The sequence below is a fragment of the Loxodonta africana genome, chromosome 1 (assembly GCF_030014295.1).
Source record: "Loxodonta africana isolate mLoxAfr1 chromosome 1, mLoxAfr1.hap2, whole genome shotgun sequence".
Lineage (NCBI taxonomy): Eukaryota > Metazoa > Chordata > Mammalia > Proboscidea > Elephantidae > Loxodonta > Loxodonta africana.
The window spans coordinates 123,135,020-123,151,875 of NC_087342.1; the positions used below are offsets into that span (position 1 = coordinate 123,135,020).

General features: G+C 39.1%; 1 protein-coding gene across 1 annotated transcript in view; it reads right to left on the reverse strand.

The window, feature by feature from the left end:
- Positions 1 to 16,856, reverse strand: part of KHDRBS2 (KH RNA binding domain containing, signal transduction associated 2) — a 638,752-nt gene that overhangs the window by 599,782 nt on the left and 22,114 nt on the right. The window lies entirely within an intron of this gene.

A 16,856-nucleotide genomic window follows, 5' to 3' on the forward strand; every position in this document is an offset into this window, starting at 1 on the left:
AGTTCTTTAATCCTCTGTCTCCCCATACAGGGCTAAAAGTAGTATCTGCATCATGAAACTGTCATGCAAATGAATAATAATAAGAAGGTGATAGGGGGAGGAGAGTTAGCCGCAGCTATTTCACTAAGTGCTTCTTATATGCCATGCACTTTATTAGTGCATTATACAGATCAATCCTCAAAATTACCTCAAGTTTTAGGTCACCAATAATTTCCATTTTAGAAGAAAAAACTGATTTTAGAGGATGTTAAGAGCTTTGTCCAAGGTAACACAGAGTGGAAGTGCTGGAACTGGCTTTTGAACACTAGACATGTAGATCCGAAGTCCCAATTAACCCCTAAGTTTAGCACTCTCCTTGACAAACAGAAAGCCCTTAAATTGCCACTGATTATTCTTACCATGGAAACCCTGGTGGTATAGTGGTTAAGAGCTACAAATGCTAACCAGAAGGTTGGCAGTTCAAACCCATGAGGCGCTCCTTGGAAACTCTACGGGGCAGTTCTACCCTATCCTACAGGGTCGCTATGAGTTGGAATCGACTCAGTGGCAGTGGGTTATTCTTACCATCTTTATAATTAACCCTATTACTGGGTTCTTACATGGATTTAAGGAAATGCAAAGCAATAGACCACTGACTAGTACCAATTCATCTCCCTGCATTCTTTTGACGTTTTATTTGTAAATAATTTCAAACTAACAGAGAAGGTGCCTTAATTCTCTCTCCTCTACAAGCTGTGTATTTTCTGTGTGGCTTTCTTAAAACCGTCAAACTTAAGCATATTTTAAAAATCAAAGCATACTACTCTTTACAGCAACATAAGGCAATTAAACCTCCTACAACAGACATGTCAATCATTTATTACTAATTTTTATTTGTCATTTAATAACTCATATTTATTTTGAAAACTCACTGTGAATATTAAATTAGTGTCAGAAAACCTTCAGACAGTTTATCTTCCTCACTGCTTGGTGTTTTTCTCCTCTAAGTAAGAGAAGGTCCTCATTTTGGTTGTTTATGAGTTGAATTTAGGCCTCCGGGAAAAAAAGGTGTTCAATCCATGGCTTTTCACAAAGAAAGTGTTTCACGAAGAAGAATTTACGGAGAAGCAGGTTTGAGTGAGAGGTTTGAAACTCTTGAAGTGGGTCAAGAAATGAGGGAAATGTTTGACACCAAGGATATCATACGTGAAGAAATGAACTAAACTAAACAGACATACTTCTTTTCATTGACCCATAATGATAGCTTTTAATGTGAAAAAGAGAAGGGATTGCAAACATTTAGCTTAATTGGCATAACACAGTTTATAAAGAAAATGTCCTATATTCTACTTTGGTGAGTAGTGTCTGGGGTCTTAAAAGCCTGTGGGTGGCCATCTAGATACTTCACTGGTCTCTTCCCTTCAGGCACAAGGAAGAATGAAGGAAGCTAAACATATAAGGGAAAGATTAATCCAAAGGACTAATGGACCACATCTACCACGGCCTCCATCAGACTGAGTCCAGTATAACTAGATGGTACCTGGTTACCACCACTGACTGCTCTGACAGGGATCATAATAGAGGGTCCCAGACAGAGCTGGAGAAAAATGTGGAACAAAATTCTAACTCAAAAAGAAAGACCAGACTTGCTGGCCTGACAATACGGCCCCTGGACTCCCTTTCAGCTCAGTATTGAAGCCACTCCTGAGGCTCACCCTTTAGCCAAAGATTGGACAGGCCCATAAAACAAAACGAGATTAAAGGTGAACACCAGCCCAGAGACAAAGACTAGAAGGCAGAAGGGAAAAGGAAAGCTGGTAAAGGGAAACCAAGGTTGAGAAGAGAGAATGTTGACATGTTGTGGGGTTGTTAAGCAATGTCATAAAACGGTATGTGTACTAACTGTTTAATGAGAAACCAGTTTGTTCTGTAAACCCTCATCTAAAGCACAATTTAAAAAAACAAAGAAGAAGAAGATGGAAGGAATACACAGAGTCACTGCACCAAAAAGAATGGGTTGAAGTTCAAGTATTTCAGGAGGTAGAATATAATGAACCAATGGTACAGAAGGAAGAAATCCAAGCTGTACTGAAGACTTGGCAAAAAAAAAAGAGCCTCTCGGAATTGACAGAATACCAATTGAGATGTTTCAACAAAGGATGGAGCACTGGAGGTGCTCACTCATCTATGCCAAGAAATTTGGAAGAAAGCTACCTGGCCAGCTGACTGGAAGAGATTCATAGTTGTGCCCATTCCAAAGAAAGGTGACCCAACAGAATGCAAAAATTATTGAACAATATCATTAATATCACACACAAGTAAAATTATGCTGAAGGTAATTCAAAAGTGGCTGTCACAGTACATTAACAGGATCTGCCAGAAATTGAAGCTGAATTCAAAAGAGGACATGGAACGAGGGATATCACTGATGATGTCCGATGGATCCTGGCTGAAAGCAGAGAATAGCAGAAAGATGTTTACCTGTGTTTTACTGACTATGCAAAGGCATTTGGCTGTGTGAATCATAACGAATTATGGATAACACCTCAAAGAATGGGAATTCCAGAACACTTACTTGTGCTCATGAGGAACCTGTACATAGACCAAGAGGCAGTTGTTCAAACAGATACTATGTGGTTTACCCAGTGACCCGGTGCCATCAAGTCGATTTCGACTCATAGCGACCCCATAGGACAGAGTAGAACTGCCCCATAGTTTCCAAGGAGTGCCTGGCGGATTCGAACTATGTGGTTTAGAGTCAAGAAAAATGTGTGTCAGGGTTTTATCTTTCACCGTACATATTAAATCTGTATGCTGAGCAAATAATCCAAGAAACTGGACCAGGTGAAGAATAACGCAGCATTGGGATTGGAGGAAGTCTCATTAACAACCTGTGATATGCAGGTGATACAACCTTGCTTGCTTAAAGTGAAGAAGACTTGAAGCACTTACTGATGAAGATCAAAGACCATAGCCTCCAGTATGGATTACACCTCAACACAAAGAAAACACAAATGCTCACAATTGGACCAAAAAGCAACATCATTATAAGCAGAGAAAAGGCTGAAGTTGTCAAGGATTTCATTTTACTTGGATCCACAATCAACACCCATTGGAGCAGCAATCAAGAAATCAAACGTCACATTGCAGTGGGCAAATGTGCTGCAAAAAAACTTCTCTAAAGTGTTAAAAAGCAAAAAAGCTAACATGTCACCTTGAAGACTAAGGTGCGCCGGACCCAAGCCATGGTATTTTCAATAGCCTCATATGCATGCAAAAGCCAGACAAGGAATTAGGAAGACTGAAGAAGAATTGACACCTTTGAATTATGATGTCAGTGAAGAACATTGAATATGCTATGGACTGCCAAGAGAACAAACACATCTGTCTTGGAGGAAGTACAACCAGAATGCTCCTTGGAAGCAAGGATGGCAGGGCTTGTCTCAAGTACTTTGGACATGTTTTCAGGAGGGACCAGTCCCTGGAGAAGGGCATGATGCTTGGTAAAATAGAGGGTCAATGAAAAAGAAGAAGGCCCTCAACAAGATGGGTTGACACAGTGGCTGCAACAATGGATGAAGCATAACAGTGAGTGTGAGGATGGAGCAGAACCAGGCAGTGTTTCGTTCTGTTGTAAACGGGTCGCTATGAGTCAGAACCGACTTGACAGCACCTAACAACATCTTTGTGTATTAAATCCTGGAACACACAATGGTTAAAAACTACACTAAGGCACACATCTGCCCACTATATTCACTGCCACTTAGTGCTGAAAAACATTATTTTCCCTATTAAAATCACAAGCAAAAAGTTCAGAATTAGTTTTTAAAATTTGTTTTTACTTACACTTTGATACGGAAAAGAAAGTGTTCGATTTCCTTACATAGTTCTGGAAGTCTAATTTTCAAGACATTTTTGTGGTCAGCATTATATACAGGGTATGATTTGTTACTTGTCATTGTATGTATATGATTAGGCTACTCAGCTGCTGTCAGGGAGGCCATGTGATGCTGGTTGTACATCTAACTCTAGGCTACTAAACAGACATACTTGTTTTCATTGACCCATAATGATAGCTTTTAATGTGAAAAATAGAAGGGATTACAAATGAATGTACTAAAGTTGTTTAACAAAGTAGCATTAAACACATACAATCATTTTACTCTTTAAGATCTATAAAATAGTTGCTTCTTATTGCCAAAAGTGCATTGGAACTTCATTAACATGCTAATGACTTCAGTGTAGATTGAGTGTAATAAAATCCTGCATTGTCCAGCTTCTCCTAGTCCATTTTTTTCCTGACCTTTGAATTTCTCTATATTAATTTTATTTATTCTGTCAAGAAGTAGCAGGGGGCATACCCCAGTATTTGGATTAAAATTTCTGTTAAAAATAGCTCCAGAAATATAATACTCTTCAGTATAAGACCTCAGAAATGAGAACTTAGAAGGTCCACTGTACTTTTCCAGCACTGGATCTTATCAATCATGTTATGAAGAGATTTCAGTTTTGTACATAACCAGGTGAAATTAATTTCACGGGAAATAACTTCAGAATACAACTGTCAACCATACCCTTTAAGGCTATGTCACATTATTAATTACATCACTATGGGGGTCCTGGTGGAGCAGTGGTTAAGAGCTCAGGCTGCTAACCAAAATGCTGGCAGTTTGAACCCACCAGTCGCTCCTTGGAAACCATGTGGGGCAGTTCTACTCTGTTTTATATGGTGACTATGAGTTGGAATCGATTCAACGGCAGTGGGTTTGGTTTTAACTGCAATATCAACCATCTTCATATTAATCTAAGTATTTCAATAATAAAATCAGAAATAAAAACTAAAAACCAAAAATTACATCTCTTGAATTTGAAATACATATCTTAACAAAGATTTATTGAAATTCAGGAAGCCTCAACTGGAATCTAACCTAATACTATCTGAAATTTTTACACATTTCTTGGGGGGAAGGGTCTTATTTTTAGCAAGTACTGCCTTAACATTTTTGCTTCCCAGCATCTAGCACTGTGTTTGAAACACTGTTATACTCAATAAATATCTGCTAAATTGAGCCATCAGATTATGACGAGTATACAAAAATATCTAGAAGTAAACATGTATCACAGATAAGAGAAATAAAATAGACCAGCCTTAGTATAAAGTAACCTACAAATAAATAGAAAATATAACCTACATGTTTTCTCTAAAAACAAACACATATAAAACTGGTGCCTGGGTCAGCTTTTTTTGTGTCACCCTGACATTCAATGATTCTTACAATTAAAACTTATAGGTGAGCAAGCAAAAAGCAAGAGTATAAACATACTGGCTATGAGTATAAACATAAAAATTACATGAAACAAATCTGACATTCTTAAACTACTATACCCTGCGTTTGCCAAGAAAATGCAAAGAATGGGCTCATTAGTTAAACTTATAATTTTATATTTGCATTTTCTATACCATTTGCAGTACGTGTACTTTTGCTCCGCTTAATTAAAAAAAAGTATATTCATTGCTATTGAATTAAAAAAAAATTTACTTTATAATTTTATAAATTATTCCCTATACGGTATAATTTAGCAAAGGGTGTGGAATATGTTTTATGTTATTTTATGTTCCTTAGCATTTTTAGGCTCAGTTTCAGAAGACAGCATGGAACCAGGGATATCATTGCTGATGTCAGATGGATCCTGGCTGAAAGCGGAGAATACCAGAAGGAGGTTTACCTGTGTTTTATTGACTATGTTAAGGCATTAGACAGTGTGGATCATAACAAATTACGGATAACCTTGTGAAGAATGGGAATTCCAGAACACTTAATTGTGCTCATGAAGAACCTTTACATAGATCAAGAGGCAGTTGCTCAGACAGAACAAGGGGATACTGATTGGTTTAAAGCCAGGAAAGGTGTGTGTCGGGGTTGTATTCTTTCACCATACCTATTTAATCTGTATGCTGAACAAATAATACGAGAAGCTAGACTATATGAAGAAGAATGGGGAATCAGGATTGGAGGAAGACTCATTAACAACCTGCATTATGCAGATGACACAACCTTGCTTGCTGAAAGTGAAGAGGACTTGAAGCACTTACTAATGAAGATCAAAGACCACGGCCTTCAGTATGGATTGCACCTCAGCATAAAAAGAAAAAAAATTTTTTTTTTTTTTTTTTATGTTCAGTATGGATTGCACCTCAACCTAAAGAAAACAAAAATCCTCACAACTGGACCAATGAGCAACATCACGATAAATGGAGAAAAGACTGAAGTTGTCAAGGATTTCATTTTACTTGGATCCGCAGTCAACAGCCATGGAAGCAGCAGTCAAGAAATCAAAAGACGCATTGCATTGGGTAAATCTGCTGCAAAGGACCTCTGTAAAGTGTTGAAGAGCAAACATGTCACCTTGAAGACTAAGGTGCGCCTGACCCAAGCCATGGTATTTCCAATCGTGTCATATGCATGTGAAAGCCGGACAATGAATAAGGAAGACCGAAGAAGAATTGATGCCTTTGAATTGTGGTGCTGGCAGAGCACACTGAATATACCATGGACTGCCAAAAGAACGAACAAATCTGTCTTAGAAGAAGTACAGCCAGAATGCTCCTTAGAGGCAAGGATGGTGAGACTGCGTCTTACATGCTTTAGACATGTTGTCAGGAGGGATCAGGCCCTGGAGAAGGACATCATGCTTGGCAGAGTACAGGGTCAGCAGAAGAGAGGAAGACCCTCAATGAGGTGGACTGACACAGTGGCTGCAGCAATGAGCTCAAGCATAACAACGATTGTAAGGATGGCTCAGTACCGGGCAGTGTTTCGTTCTGTTATGCATAGGGTCGCTATGAGTCAGAACCGACTCGATGGCACCTAACAAGAACAACAATATTAGGCTATCATAGTATGAGCTCATTTTTCCATTACTTAAATTATCAACTACATTTCCTGAAAATATTTCTTTAAAGTAAGAGTTGCTGCATATCTTCTCAATCCAATATTACTGGCATAGGATTAAGGTCCATTACAATGAAAGCAACAAACTATTTTTAGCAGAGTGACAATATCTTAATTCCAACTGGCATAATTAATATTTGTTTTCACGTTTTACCTTCCACAAAAAAGATGCACCTCGCACCACTGAAAATATACGTATTCTTTCCAACTACACAGTATAACATGAAAATTTGAGAATCTCCTTACGAATCTTCATAATATAACTAATGGCTTCTTTTATTTATAAAATAGAGTTTCTTTAATTAACATTGTCTATGTACCAAGTTCTCTTAATTAGTATTTCATTATTCAGTAACTTATAAAAATGTGCACCACGTATTGAATTGAAATGTTGTCTACTCATTAGTTTTATACTTTTGCCCATAGAGTAACGCTTATAATTAATTCAAGCACTAAAAGGTGTTGCCCACATTTTGTTCTAGTTAGAAATTGTCTTAATTTAGGAGATCCAATCTAAGTCCTCAGGATGAAAAAAAAAAAGTACATAGATATTAAGATAAAAGACAGAGGGAGAGATAGAGACAGAGATTGAGATAGAGATATATAGATATCCTTTAAAATCACCTAAAATAAGTTAGTAAAAATCTGGGAATATGAAAAACAACGAAGCCACCTCATGTTTTGAGAAAACACCAGCCGATCACTTTAGCATGCTTCGTTTCTGCACCATATTTTAATATCAGTCTTAAAAATAATAATTATCAGTGTTTCAGGGAACTGCCAATGGACTTTCTTCATAGAAACCCAAAAATCCAAATCAAACCCATTGCTGTCGAGTTAATTCTGAAGGGACCCTATAGGACAGGGTAGAACTGCCTCATCACATTTCCAAGGAGCACCTGGTAAATTTGAACTGTTGACCTTTTCGTTATCAACCGTAGCACTTAACCACTACGCCACTAGGATTCAGGTCACGCTAAAAAATGCTTGTTACTCTTTCCCATTATCAAAAGCTCTAAGACCCAAAGAAACATATCCGTAATTATTTTTGATGCTATGCACTCTAACCTAGCAGTTACATTCCCATTTCCGTAGAAAGCCAGTTCATTAGTTCTCACAGTAAGTTTCAAGTTGCACTCAGGGTGGCGATAGTACAAAGGAGCATATTTTAGCCATTCTCCTTTCCTTTTCCCTAGGCTTTATCCTTTTCTACTCTCTACATGCTTCTGTTTTTGTAGGAACTCACACAGAACTGCTAGCAGTTCCAAATCGTCTTTTTTGAAATGTGCTAGTGGACTTGTTTCATAATGATTAAGATACTAATAGTAGGGGTTTATAACTGCTTCACTGATTGGCCATCTGGCCTTTTCCTTCTTTGGGAGTCTACCTTTTGGATCGATGTTTTACTCAGCATCCAATTTCTGAGACTATTTATTTCCATTCCTTATTAGAATCACTGAATCTAAAAGTTGGCAAGGAACTCAAAGATTAAGTGTCTTTTTCATTAACTGTCTTCCCAGGAATCCCACAAATACAACTTCACATGATTGGCAGTTATACTCCTACTCCTGCTCCCAACTAACACACAGGAACACTCATGTGTATCAAATCAACAATGTTAGCTATGTAATATAAAAATATATTCAAAACCATAAATATATCCAGAGCAGGAATGACAGAGGATATTACAATCTTGCTACCTTCAGTAAAGAGAAGGACATTTTTTAATGGGCATGGTTTCACAAACCATATCAGAGAACTAGAAAGCTGGAAGTTTTACTTAAAACTCATTTCCAAGTTAATTAAGAAAGTTAATAGGGGTATCTAAAAGTACTTGTAGTGAAATATATACCAAAATAATATTTACACAGAAAATGGACTTATTTGATCCTGTGGATATGATAAGTCATTAAATGATAAAGGTGAAGAAGAAAACAGACAACTGAAAAACTGTCTTCCACGTATCTGTCAGTTTGTCGTACTGTGGGGGCTTGTGTGTTGCTGTGAAGCTGGAAGATATGCCACCGGTATTCAGATACCAGCAGGGTCACCCATGGAGGAAAGGTTTCAGCTGAGCTTCCAGACTAAGACACACTAGGAAGAAGGACCCGGCAGTCTACTTCTGAAAAGCATTAGCCAGTGAAAACCTTATGAATACCAGTGCAGCACTGCCCGTTAGAGTGCTGGAAGATAAGCCCCCCAGGCTGGAAGGCACTCAAAAGATGACTGAGGAAGAGCTGCCTCCTCAAAGTAGAGTCAACCTTAATGACATGGATGGAGTCAAGCTTTCGGGACCTTAATTTGCTGATGTGGCATGACTCAAAATAAGAAGAAACAACTGCAAACATCCATTAATAATCAGAACCTGGAATGTACAAAGTATGAATCTAAGAAAATTGGAAATCATCAAAAATGAAATGGAACACATAAACATTGATATCCTAGGCATTAGTGAGCTGAAATGGTCTGGTATTGGCCATTTGGAATCGAACAATCATACAGTCTACTATGCTGGGAATGACAACTCGAACAGGAACGGGGTCACATTCATCGTCAAAAAGAACGTTTCAAGATGTATCCTGAAGTACAACACTGTCAGTGATAGGATAATAACCATACACCTACACGAAAGACCAGTTAATATGACTATTATTCAAATTTACGCACCAACCACTAGGGCCAAAGATGAAGAAATACAAGATTTTTATCAGCTGCTGCAGACTGAAATTGATCGAACATGCAATCAAGATGCATTGACAATTACTGGCGATTGGAATGGGAAAGTTGGAAACAAAGAAGAAGGATCAGTAGTTGGAAAATATGGCCTTGGTGACAGAAACAATGCCAGAAATCGAATGATAGAATTTTGCAAGACCAACGACTTCTTCATTGCAAATACCTTCCTTCACCAACACAAATGGCGGCTATACACATGGACCTCGCCAGATGGAACACACAGAAATCAAATTAACTACATCTGTGGAAAGAGACGACGGAAAAGCTCAATATCATCAGTCTGAACAAGGTCAGGGGCCGACTGTGGAACAGACCATCAATTGCTCATATGCAAGTTCAAGCTGAAACTGAAGAAAATCAGAACATGTGCACAAGGGCCAAAGTACGACCTTGAGTATATCCCACCTGAATTTAGAGATCATCTGAAGAATAGATTTGACACATTGAACACTAGTGACCAAAAACCAGATGAGTTGTGGAATGACATCAAGGACATCATCCATGAAGAAAGCAAGAGGCCACTGAAAAGACAGGAAAGAAAGAAAAGACCAAGATGGATGTCAGAGGAGACTCTGAAACTTGCTCTTGAGCATTGAGCAGCTAAAGCAAGAGGAAGAATTGATGAAGTAAAAGAACTGAACACAAGATTTCAAAGGGCTTCTCGAGAAGACAAAGTAAAGTATTATAATGACATGTTCAAAGAGCTGGAAATGGAAAATTAAAAGGGAAGAACACACTCAGTGTTTCTCAACCTGAAAGAACTGAATTAAAAATTCAAGCCTTGGGTTGCAATAGTGGAGACTCCATGGGGAAAATATTAAACGACGCAGGAAGCATCAAAAGAAGATGGAAGGAACACGCAGAGTCATTATACCAAAAAGAATTAGTCGATATTCAACCATTTCAAGAGGTGGTATATGATCAGGAACCAATGGTACTGAAGGAAGAAGTCCAAGCTGCTCTGAAGGCATTGGAGAAAAGCAAGTCTCCAGGAATTGATGGAATATCAATTGAGATGTTTCAACAAACAAATGCAGCACTGGAGATGCTCACTTGTCTATGCCAAGAAATATGGAAGACAGCTTCCTGGCCAGCTGACTGGAAAAGATCCATATTTATGCCTATTCCCAAGAAAGGTGATAAAACCGAATGTGGAAATTATAGAACAATATCATTAATATCACATGCAAGCAAAATTTTGCTGAAGATCGTTCAAAAACAGCTGCAGCAGTATATCGACAGGGAACTGACAGAAATTCAGGCCAGTTTCAGAGGAGGACATGGAACCAGGGATATCATTGCTGATGTCACATGGATCCTGGCTGAAAGCAGAGAATAGCAGAAGGATGTTTACCTGTGTTTTATTGACTATGCAAAGGCATTCGACTGTGTGGATCATAACAAACTATGGATAACACTGCGAAGAATGGGAATTCCAGAACACTTAATTGTGCCCATGATGCAGTTGTTTGGACAGAACAAGGGGATACTGATTGGTTTAAAGTCAGGAAAAGTGTGCGTCAGGGTTGTATTCTTTCACCATACCTATTTAATCCGTATGCTGAACAAATAATCCTGGAAGCTGGACTATATGAAAAAGAACAGGGCATCGGGATTGGAGGAAGACTCATTAACAACCTGCATTATGCAGATGACACAACCTTGCTTGCCGAAAGTGAAGAGGACTTGAAGCACTTACTAATGAAGATCAAAGGCCACAGCCTTCAGTATGGATTACACCTCAAGATAAAGAAAACAAAAAGCTCACAACTGGACCAATGTGCAACATCATGAAAAACGGAGAAAAGATTGAGGTTGTCAAGGATTTTGTTTTACTTGCATCCATAATCAACAGCCATGGAAGCAGAAATCAAAAGATGCATTGCATTGGGCAAATCTGCTGCAATGGATCTCTTCAATGTGTTGAAGAGCAAAGATGTCACCCCGAAGACTAAGGTGAACCTGACCCAAGGCATGGTATTTCCAATCACATCATACGCATGTGAAAGCTGGACAGTGAATAAGGAAGACCAAAGAAGAGTTGATGCCTTTGAATTGTGGTGTTGGCAAAGAATATTGAATATACCATGGACTGCCAAAAGAACAAAAAAATCCGTTTTGGAAGAAGTACAGCCAGAATGCTCCTTAGAGGCAAGGATGGCAAGACCGTGTCTTACATACTTTGGACATGTTGTCAGGAGGGATCAGTCCCTGGAGGACGACATCATGCTTGGCAGAGTATAGGGTCAGCGGAAACGAGGAAGACCCTCAACAAGGTGAACTGACACAGTGGCTGCAACAATGAGCTCAAGCATAACAAGGACTGTAGGGATGGTGCAGGACCGGGCAGTGTTTCATTCTGTTGTGCATGGGTCACTATGAGTCAGAACCAACTCGACGGCACCTAACAACAACAACACATGACAGCCTTGCTGAAAGAGCAGCTATCTCTTCTCACCTCGCAAAGAAAAACCAAACTAGTCCCCGAGGAGTGAATTCCAAATCATGGCGACCGAATGTGTGTCAGAGTAGAGCTGCTGTCCACAAAGTTTTCAATGGCTGTGATCTTTTGGAAGTAGCTTGCCAGCCCTTTCTTGAGACATCTTCGGAAAGATTTGAACCACCAACCTTTTGATTAGTAGCTGAGTGTTTAACCATTTATGCTACCTATGAACTTGTCAGTGATTTCATTTTACTTGGATCCACAATCAACAGCCACGAAGCAGCAGTCAAGAAATCAAAAGATGCATTGCATTGGGTAAATCTGCTGCAAAGGACCTCTTCAAAGTGTTGAAGAGCAAAGATGTCACCCTGAAGACTAAAGTGCACCTGACCCAAGCCATGGTATTTTCAATGGCATCATATGCATGTGAAAGCTGGACAATGAATAAGGAAGACTGAAGAAGAGTTGATGCCTTTGAATTGTGGTGTTGGCAAGGAATATTGAATATACCATGGACTGCCAAAAGAACGAACAAATCTGTCTTAGAAGAAATACAGCCAGAATGCTCTTAAAGGCAAAAATGGTGAGACTGCATCTTACATACTCTGGACATGTTGTTAGGAAGGATCAGCCTCTGGAGAAGGACATCATGCTTGGCAGAGTACAGGGTCAGCGGAAAAGAGGAAGACCCTCAATGAGGTGGACTGACACAGTGGCTGCAACAATGAGCTCAAGCATAACAATGATTGTAAGGATGGCTCAGGACTGGGCAGTGCTTCGTTCTGTTGTATGTAGGGTCGCTATGAGTTGGAACCAACTTGACGGCATCTAACACCAACAACAAATGTGTCCTCTCAGCTACAATTTTTATTAATTATCTGCAACCTTGATAGGAAGAAATGACAGAGTTACCATGGCAGGTATATATATTTGATATGTATCATTATTAGTTAAATTAAATGGACTCCTGTAGATTTAACATATAGAGTAAAAAGTATGAGATGCTAAAAAAAAAAAAAAGATGTTAACTGAAGGATTAAGAAAATAAATCATTCTCGATTACATTTAGCTTCACCAATCCGAACAACTTCAAAACAGTGTCCTTGCGACTTTCACATAATAACCCAAAACCCAGGTTTCACATAATATCTTTTCTTATTTTCTTTCTCCATTAGGAATACTTCCTTCTATTCACCTGTTCACTGTCGGCTTTCAGCTCCCAGCAGCAAATGGAAAGGCAGAGCATGGAAATGGGACTTTTGAAACCAAAAGAAAAGAATGTCACTCCCAAACTACCAGCTATTTCCCTTTTGAATACAAACATATTATTTGAAGTAATTCATTTAGCTTTTTCTAAAGGCACCTTGTGTAACCTTGCAAGTGGTGATTTGTAATGTGGCAGGCTGTTATCAGGCAGCTACAATATTTTGCTTCAGCTCAATAAAGAAAGGCATTATTCTAAAGTTCATTCATATAGAAACATTTCAGGGGAGGTACTCTCCAAACCTAGATCATGTTTATCCATTTGTTGTTTGAGAGGGCAGGAGAAGGTTGGGTAGACAAACTAACTTCCTCCCTATTTAGCTGACTGTTTTCTAACTCACAAGACACGCTCACATGTTTTGTCTGCCCTGCATAGACAAGGAAAGGATTAAAAATAACCTTACATTATAGCATCTTATGCATAGCACTGCAGCCCTGGTGGCACAGTGGTTAAGAGCTCGGCTGCTTGAATCCTCCAGCTCTCCTTGGAAAACCTATGGGGGCAGTTCCTCTCTGTCCTATAGGATCGCTGAGTCAGAATCGACTCGACGGCAACGGTTTGGTTCGGGTTATGCATAGCAGTGTCTATGCCTGTCTACCTCTCCTCATTTTTTCAACTTCCGTGCATTCCTGCTCAACTTTCAACAGCCAAGCCCTGTACATCTCTTGCCTGAGGGCTGTCTGTGACTGTCAGACCCTGCTTCCTCTCCCTCCCCCATCCAAGTGCCAAGCATAAAGTGTTAAGGAAATAACACCCTCTAGGAGCACTACTGGAGTCCCTAGGTGGTGCAAACAGTTAACATGCTGGGATGCTAACTGAAAGGTTTGAGGTTCAAGTCCACCCAAACGCACCTCAGAAGAAAGGTCTAGTGACCTAATTCTGAAAAATCAGTCATGGAAAATCCTACAGAGCAGTTCTACTTTGACACACATGGAGTTGTCATGAGTCAAAGTTAAATTTGATGGCAACCAGTTTTTGGTTTAGGACCAGCTCTCAACCAATGGCTGATAGAGTTTGAAGTAAATACCCTAGGTGCTTCACCCTTCAGCTTGTGTATATTTTACATGGACTCCCAAAATATGCCCATGTGAATAAACACTAGTTACCTACAGTCGTAATTTGCTGAAAAGTAAACACAATGTTAGCCGCACTTCCTTCACGTCTAACTTCCCCATTTTTCTGAAATCATCCCCAAAATAAAATAACTCAAATCTTTGTCTCAGGGTTTACTTCTGGAGAAAAATATAAGACACTATAAACTTCTTACTAAATAAGTTTGGACCTAACTTTAGCCAAAATGAAGGGTGGGCAAATCTGACATGCAAATTTACCCTAATGGCTGTATTCTTTGTTCTTCTTATCTCTTCTATCTGTTAGGATTAATAGAGTTTGAAAAAAAAAAAAAAGGTTTAAACAAGGATGTGCATTATAAATGCTGTTGTTGTTAGGTGCCCTCTAGTCGGTTACGACTCATAGAGACACATGTTCAACAGGGACTGAAAAATTGCCCAGTCCAGCACATCCTCACAATTGTTGCTATGCCTGAGCCCATTGTTGCAGCCACTGTGTCAATCCATCTCACTGAAGGTCTTCCTCTTTTTCGCTGATGCTCTGCTTTACCAAGCATGATGTCCTTCTCTAGGGATTGGTCCCTTCTGATACATACCCAAAGTATGTGAAACTAAGTCTCGCCATTCGTACTTCCAAGGAGCATTCTGGCTGAACTTTTTCAAGACAGATTTGTTCATTTTCCTGGAAACCCATGGTATATTCAATACTCTTCACCAACACCATAATTCATAAGTGTCAATTCTTCTTTGGTCTTCCTTATTCATTGTCCAACTTTCGCATGCATATGAGGCTATTAAAAATACCATGGCTTGGGTCAGGTGCACCATAGTCCTTAAAGTGATATCTTTGCTTTTTAACACTTTAAAGAGGTCTTTTGTAGTAGGTTTGCCCAATGCAATATGTCGTCTGGTATCTTCCATGAGTGTTGATTGTGGATCCAAGTAAAATAAAATCCTGGACAACTTCAATCTTTTCTCTGCTCATCGTGTTGTTACTTATTGGTGCAGCTATGAACGCTATTGTTTTCTTTATGTTAAGGTGTAATCCATACTGAAAGCTGTTGTCTTTGATCTTCATCATTAAGTACTTCATGTCCTCTTCACTTTCAGCAAGCCAGGTTGCGTGATCTGCATATCAAAACTGGTTTGAGTTTTTGTCCAATCCTGATGCCATGTTCTTCTTCATATAGTCCAGCTTCTTGGATTTTGCTCAGCATACAGTTTGAATAAGTATGGTGAAAGGATGCAACTCTGAAACACACCTTTACTGATTTTAAACCACACAATATCCCCTTGTTCTCTTCAAATGAATGCTTCCTGGTCTATGTACAGGTTCCGCATGAGCACAATTAAGTGTTCTGGAATTTTCATTCTTCTCAATGCTATTCATAATTGTTTATCATCCACACAGTTGAATGCCTTTGCATAGTCAATAAAACACAGGTAAACATCTTTCTGGTGTTCTCTGTTTTCAGCCAAGATCCAACTGACATCAGCAATGATAACCCTTGTTCCGCATCCACTTTTTAATCTGGCTTGAATTTTTGGCAGTTCCCTGCTGATGTACTGCTGCAACTGCTTTTGGACGATTTTCAGCATAATTTTACTTGTGTGTGATATTAATGATATTTTTTGATAATTTCCACATTCTGTTGGATTGCTTGGAAACCCTAGTGGTGTAGTGGTTAAGTGCTACAGCTGCTAACCGAGAGTTTAGCAGTTCAAATCTGTCAGGCGCTCCTTGGAAACTCTATGGGGCAGTTCTACTCTGTTCTATAGGGTAACTATGAGTCAGAATCAACTTGACAGCAGGGTTTTTTTTTCCTGATTTGGTTGGATTACTTTTCTTTGGAATGTGCACAAATGTGGATCTCTTCAAGTCAGTTGTCTAAGCAGTTGTCCTCCAAATTTCTTGACATACACGAGCAAGCAATTCTTGTGCTGCATTAGTTCCTTGAAAAACCTAGACTGGTATTCTGTCAATTTCTGCAGCCTTGTTTTTCACCTACGCCTTCAGTGCAGCTTGGACTTCTTCCTTCAGTATAATCCGTTCTTGATTATATGCTACCTTCTTAAATGGTTTAACATCAACACATTCTTTTTGGTACAGTGAGTCTGTGTATTCCTTCCATCTTCCTTTGATGCCTCCTTCTTGGTTAAATATTTTCCCCATAGAATCCTTCACTATTGCCACTCAAGCCTTGAATTTTTTCTTCAGTTCTTTCAGCCTGAGAAATGTGGAGCATGATCTCCCATTTTGGTTTTCTAATTCCAGGACTTTGCACATTTCATTATCATACTTTTCTTTGTCTTCTCAAGCTGCCTTTTGAAATCTATTCAGCTCTTTTACTTCATCATTTTTTCCTTTTGCTTTAGCTACTCCATGTTCCACAAAAATTTTCAGAGTCTCT